Here is a 7,235-nt window from a genome sequence, read left to right on the forward strand (position 1 = left end):
ATAATAATAATAATAATAATAATAATAATAATAATAACAACAATAATTTATTTATACCCCACCCATCTGGCTGGATTTTCCCAGCCACTCTGGGCGGCTTCCAACAAAATATTAAAATACAATGGTCTGTTTAATAGCTGTTGTTTGGTTGATTTAAGAGTTTGGGGTTGGGGTTATTGTCTGCTGCTTTCAGAATCACAGACTTGTAGAGCTGGAATGGACCGTGAGGTTCTTGTAGTCCAACGCCCTACAATCTTTCGCCCAGCGTGGGGCTCAAACCCACAACCCTGAGATTAAGAGTCTGCAGCTCTACCTACTGAGCTGTCTCTCAGCTTTGTTTTATAATTTTGCCTTGTTGCACTGAAAAAACGAATGCTGCTTTGGATGTTTGAAAAGCCAACTATAAATATTTTAATTTTGCAGAAAGAGAGAGCTAAATTGAATCTCCCAATCCAAAGGCAATGGGCCTTTGAATACCAGCTGCTGGCATGCAGACAGTGAAGGAGGGTTTGGGGTTTTTTTTGCCTTCATGCCCTGCTCAGGGGCTGCTTCTTCGAAGCGTCTGGTAGGCTGCAGTTGGAAGCAGACCTAGGTTTGCTCCAGCAGGGCTCTTTTCTATGTAGCCCTAACAGCCAGAGTCTCAATTAAGTATATAAGAACATAAGAAGAGTCTGCTGGGTCATGCCAGTGGCCCATCTGTGGGAAATGAAATAAAAAAATTAAGGTCTTATATATATAATAAATGTTCATAAATGTACCAAGCAAACATGTACATAAATATATAAACCTCATGTCTGAAGCAGCACAGGAAAATAGCCCCGAAAACCATTTTGATTCCCAAACTGACCAAATGATTTCTCTGCAAGGTCAAGGAAAATGGAAAAGCCTCCCCATTGTCTTTTCCTTCACAAATCCTGTCTTAATGGTATGTCTGCGTTTGAATAGGGTGAGCCTGTGATCTGGCTCAGGAACTAAGTATTTATCATTACAAAAGACTGGCCAGACTCCCCAGGTAATCCAATCAGGTAAGCATTAACAGGTAACCTGCCAGACAGGAGGTAAACAACGCACTCAGATTTCTGTTGTAGACCGCCCTTTCTGTTATTTAGGTATGATGTGTCCTGGGGGTGGTCTTGAGCTACACCCCTTCTGTGATGTGTGTATGATATGTCTGGGGGTGGTCTTGGACTCCAGGGCAGGCAATTAAAAATGTCTATGTAAGGGCAGGCACACCATGGTTCTGGGTTCCTCCTCCTTTCCTGCGTGTGAGGGGAGCACCCTGTTGCAACAGTTCAATAAAGATCAGGCTTACGAGCTGCTTTGCTTCTCAATATTCTCTGGTTGGCCTCTGTTCTTTTCTCTGAGCGATGGAGAGCCTGCAAAGGACTCTATAAGGGCTCTTGTGTTCCTCATAAGGGAATAAGGGTAGGTTTTCGTTTATTACAGAAACCAGGGAGCAGGATTTGAGCACAAGAACAAGGCACGCCCCACCTGTTATTTTCAGCAACTGGTATTCAGCCGCTTTGCTGCCTTCAGCTGTGGAAGCGGAGCAGAGCCACCAATAGCCCTCTCATCCATGAAGCTGTCTAGTCCTTTTTTAAAAAGCCACCCTAGCTGGTGGCCATGACTGCCTCTTGTGGGAGAGAGTTCCATAGTTTAACTATGGCTGCATGAAGAACGAAGCACAAGTCTCCACTGTGACTCAGTATCAAGCTATGATTTGCTCTAATGATTTCTCCATATTTGGGAGCCAAGCTAGCAAATGGGGGCTGGGGGCCAGAAGAAGCTGTTCTCAATTCCTTCCCCTTGATAAGCAGAACACAAAATGTATTCTCTTTTTAAATACAATTATCCTAATTCAGTTTCTTAAGCTTACAGAAGCAGGGAACTAATCATATTTCAAAGATAGCGCGCAGTTTTCTAGCAATACGTTGCAGAGCAGAGACGGGTCAATATAAGAAGGGAACATCTAGTTCTCCTTAACAGTGTTGCCAAATGGAATGACGGAACTGCCTGCTTTTGGCCTTCTAATGGTTTCTCCAAAAGCACTTGCCATCGTCTTGTTACAGCTTGTGGGTAAACCATGCTCCAGTCTCCCAGAATGAAAATCGAGCTAGATATTGTTCTGGAGTGTGCATGCAAGTGTTTTGCCTGTTATTGTGCGTATCTGGGCATCATTGGTCTGTCTTCTGTGAAATGGGTATTTTATGGTGTCCAGAACTGTTTCTTAGATGTCCTAATGTACCCCTAGGCCCTGAAGAATGATTAGGGATTCCTCCTATTCCTATACAGTGGTACCTTGGGTTAAGAACTTAATTTGTTCTGGAGGTCTGTTCTTAACCTGAAACTGTTCTTAACCTGAGGTACCACTTTAGCTAATGGGGCCTCCCGCGCTGTCGGCGTGCAATTTCTGTTCTCATCCTGAGGTAAAGTTCTTAACCCGAGGTACTATTTCTGGGTTAACAGAATCTGTAACCTGAAGCATCTGCAACCTGAGGTACCACTGTACATTATGTATACATGTCAAAAGCACAGATCCTTTTGTAAAAAATGCTTATTTTCCAATGCGTACCATACTACCTTAGTGATATTGAAGAATATACTTGCAGCAAATCCTCTGTTGTTTTCTTCCAGTTTAACTTTAAATGTTCAAGAGTGGGACACTATACTCAATCTTGCTTCCCACCCCAACTTCTGCCAGGATGCATAATACTGTACATACCAGGCCTGTGTCCCTGGGGAGGAAAGGCAGTGTAGTTATTATTCACCTTTGCTCCAAACACACTTATGTTTGGGATTGCTCTAGCTTACAACCACCAAGTTCCAGAAGTGAATTGTCAGAACAGAACTACAAATAGATTAAAGAAAGGAATTAGTTGTCTGGGTGGTTCAAACAATTGTTGCCACGCTGATCGTTGAAAAGAAGAGCAGCAAAACAGAATAAAGGAGTGTCTTATAACAACCAGCACGTGTCTGTTTAAAATATGTGAACTATTAGATTGCACAGGACTCCTTCTGAAGGCAGACTGGAAAGACATACCGGTACTTTACTCTTATAGTTTTAATTTCCACACACACACACCAGTAATCCTTTGTCTCTGGTGGATTACCATGTCTTGAGTCATCCGGTGACAAAAAACAGAACATATGTGATCACTCAAATGCAGAGTCTGCTGTAGCCACTGGCTCTTGATTACCTGGTTGAACTTTCTGGTCTTCAGAAATCATCAAAGGAGCATAAAAGGAACATCAAGCCTATTTTGAAGTGCAATCTTTTCCATGCCTGCTTGCTAGTAAGTTCCACTGCTTTGCTCCCAGTAAGTGTTTATAAGACTGCAGCTTAAGTATATATATATTGCTCTGAACATGATTAAGCATGTGAGATTTAAAAGCTCGCTTTTCTCATTTTAATTGCACTATTATATGGATTAAAAGAAGATCAAATTGCGCTTGCTCTGTGTGTTCCATGTGTCCCAAGACACAAATATTATTAACATTTCAGGCACATGTCATATGCTGCATTAACCAGCAGAGGGTTGCACAATGCTTTGAACATCTGTTCAACTGACTGGACATTTCTCCATATTATATTAACATGATGTTTTGGATTTCCTGCATCTTTAATGGATTTGCAATGGCTAGAAAGTACCGTACATTCAAATTAGAAATGGTTTGCTTCTCATTAAACACTGATGCATATTGTATATTGTTTATTTATTATAGTGTAGGTTTAGAAGCTATTGCATAGGTTTCTTTTTAACAAAAGGATTGGCGGGCATTGTTTTGGTAGGAAGAGCTGTCTTCACATTGGGATAACAGATTACAGAAGGAATAACAGTGGGGTGCAACATTCTATATATTATCATAAGCAAAAATAAAAATAAAAATCAGTTTGACCCAGGACCAGAATCTTCTTTCAATGGCAGTGCTCTGCCAGGGGTCTTGGGAAGTAGTAACCAGTGCCTCTGAGAAAGTGCAGAGGGATGAATTAATTTGCTCTCAACAACTTTAAATAAGTTTAATAAGTTTAATAACTTTAAATTATCCAGCATCTGGATAATGAATCATGGAATGCTGAGATCCTTCCTTCGTTCAGCCCGGACACTGAGATTCAGCTCCAAGGGCCTTCTGGCAGTTCCCTCACTGCGAGAAGTGAGGTTACAGGGAACCAGGCAGAGAGCCTTCTCGGTAGTGGCACCTGCCCTGTGGAACACCCTCCCATCAGATGTCAAGGAAATAAACAACTATCTGACTTTTAGAAGACACCTGAAGGCAGCCCCGTTTAGGGAAGTTTTTTACATTTGATGTTTTATCGTGTGTTCTCGTGTTTTCTCGGATTTGACAAATGAACTTGGAAAAAGCCAGATTTGGAAAGATAAAGTTTGGTCCGGTCTGGAAAGGGGGGTTGGATAGACCCCCCCTATGCAGGGATGTTTGGACTTTTCAAATCTGGCAATGGGCCAGGAGATGTTTGGAGTTGTGGGGGCTCTTAATTTTGGAGGGACTTTGAAACATGTTCTTAAATACCACATGGAGTTTAGTGTGGACCATGGAAAAGGGGATGATTTGTCGAGAAGGGTCAAAAACATTGTTAAGCTGGGGTTCCCACGAGTGAAAGGAGCAGGAGACAAAGGAAAATATAGCTATAAATATGAAGAAGAGCCGCGGAAGGGACATGGAAGGGACTTAAGGGCCTCGGATATAAGGCTACCAGGTTAATGTGCTAGATCGATGGGACAAAAAGGACTGACAAAACCCAGGACCAGGAGGAAGGGACGCTGGATGAAGATTGGAATTTTTTTTTTACTTCTTTTTTATTATTAGGATTGTTTTATAAAATGGATGAATGTTAGAAAGATGTTGGAATGAAATTATTTGGCTTTAGTAAAAATGTTTAAAGAATTATGCAAGAATATTATGGTTATGAGAAGTTCGTAAAAATAAGATTTAAGTTTTAAACTTTAAGGTTTTTTTATAGTAAGATAAGATTAAAACAGATTAAGGTAATGTAATGACAGAATATTATGAAATATGGAAAGGATTTGCTGCGACAATTAACAATTAGGATACAAAAAAAGGGAGGAGGAGGAGGTCAAAGAAAGAAGGTAATGACAGTTAAGGATTTGAGAATATTGGACTTGTTTTTAATTGTTTGTGATATATTTTTGTGTTTTGAATTTGTATTGTTTGATGTGGTTTGTTTTTTCTTTCTTTCTTTCTTTCTCTTTTTCTGCTTTGCTTTCTTTTGTAACTCTAAAAATTTTTCAATAAATATCATTTAAAAAAAATAGACAGGGACAATTAATAGATGCAGTTAATAAAACCATTGATCACTCATTCCCCCACCTCCATGCTTATTAAAGGTAAAGGTAAAGGGACCCCTGACCGTTAGGTCCAGTCACGGCGACTCTGGGGTTGCAGCCCACACTCATCTTACTTTATTGGCGACGGAAACGCCATTTACCTTCCCGCTGGAGCATTGCCTATTTATCTACTTGCACTTTAACGTACAGTGGTACCTCAGGTTACATACGCTTCAGGTTACAGACTCCGCTAACCCAGAAATAGTGCTTCAGGTTAAGAACTTTGCTTCAGGATGAGAACAGAAATTGTGCTCCGGTGGCCCGGCAGCATCAGGAGGCCTCATTAGCTAAAGTGGTGCTTCAAGTTAAGAACAGTTTCAGGTTAAGAGCGGACCTCCGGAACGAATTCAGTACTTAACCTGAGGTACCACTGTACTTTTGAACTGCTAGGTTTAGACCACAGCGCCACCCATGTCCCATGCTTATTGGAAAGCAATAAAACAGGCTGTGTGAACCTACAAGGGGGAAACTTTTAATTAGCATTGGAAATGGCCTTTCCTGGATGGGATTGATTTGTGAATTCACATTGTAAGAGAATCTTAGGATGTTGCTAGTGTGTCACCTCAGTGATAATTTTCTGCTTTGCAGAAAATCAGTTCTACCACAGTGTTAAAGGGATCTAATGTAGAAGCAACATGAGGATAGAACTACATGTTTGTTGTGCTCTCTGTTTTTTAAAAGCCAGGTGGGTGCAGTCTGCAGAGAAGAAGCTGAGGGGGAAGGAGCAGGGCTGTTGCAATGTTTTCTGTTAAGCAACAGTATTAAGGATTCCCGCTGGGGAAAATTTGGATGGGCTTGAGGAGAAATGCACATAGCAGGGGCAGGGTCAAACCTCCTCATTTCCACCACACAGACTAAATCTCCTGCTGCTGTGGGTTTCCCAGACACACAACTGCCACTGCCTATGACACTTTCATCTAATCAAGAGTAGAAAGCAAAGTGTGTAGAAAATATGATTGTCAGAAAGTACATTGGTATTGCCCTCCTCCTTTTCAGTGCAGGGGCCCAAGCAAGTCTTCTATCCTCCTGCCTTCCTTTGCCTGGTAATGTTGCACAGTCTGCTGTTCACCACAAAGAAGCTCAGAGGTTTCCCAGCCAGAAACTCTAATTTGATTGCAAAGTTGTTATTCAGTTGGTGGGCAGGACTAGGGTCGCCAATTCTTGAAATACGCCTGGGTGGCGTAGCGTGGGTTGTCAGCACCCGGGGCAAGGCAAGTAATTTGCGCCCCCTAACCCGTGGATTTTAGCAGGGGGCAGAGAGCTGCGAGTGCGAGCGCCCCCCCAGATGTTGCGCCCGGTGCGGCCGGGGCCCCCCTGCACCCCCCACGCTACGCCACTGCTGGGTGGGTTCTGGGGCAATGCCCCTAGGTCCTTTGGCAGAGCTGACTTTGAGTTGGGAGGTGGAACCCAATTGGCTTTTTGAGGGAGGCAGGTCCTCATTCTTGCAGTTTCTGGAGGCAGAGCCAAGCAGCAAAAGATGTATACTCAGAGGACACATCTTTTAAAATTTGCTGGGGAATGGGCGTGGAGGAGCCTTGCTTTTCTGGAAGCTAGCCTGAAAGCAAAGAACAAACCAAAAACAATCAACTAACTCACAAACTTTCTTTTCTTTTCTTTCTTTGCCTCAGTCTGTATAGGCAACCAAAAAGGGATGGCCAAGTTGCTGAACTGAAATTTCTTTCCTTCGGGACTCGAGTGGCCTTGGGCTGTATTTCCCTGAGCAATTACAAGTCCATTGCTGCTGGGTGTGATTTCCTTTGGATGACAGAGCACATTAGTTCCTGCAATAATCCGGAGAGGGTATAGGCCAGAATGATCTCAGCTTTTGCTTTAATTTGTTTCAGCAACTGAGGTTTAAGCTGTAAAATACAT

The sequence above is a fragment of the Podarcis vaucheri genome, assembly GCF_965113315.1.
Source record: "Podarcis vaucheri genome assembly, chromosome: 17".
NCBI lineage: Eukaryota > Metazoa > Chordata > Lepidosauria > Squamata > Lacertidae > Podarcis > Podarcis vaucheri.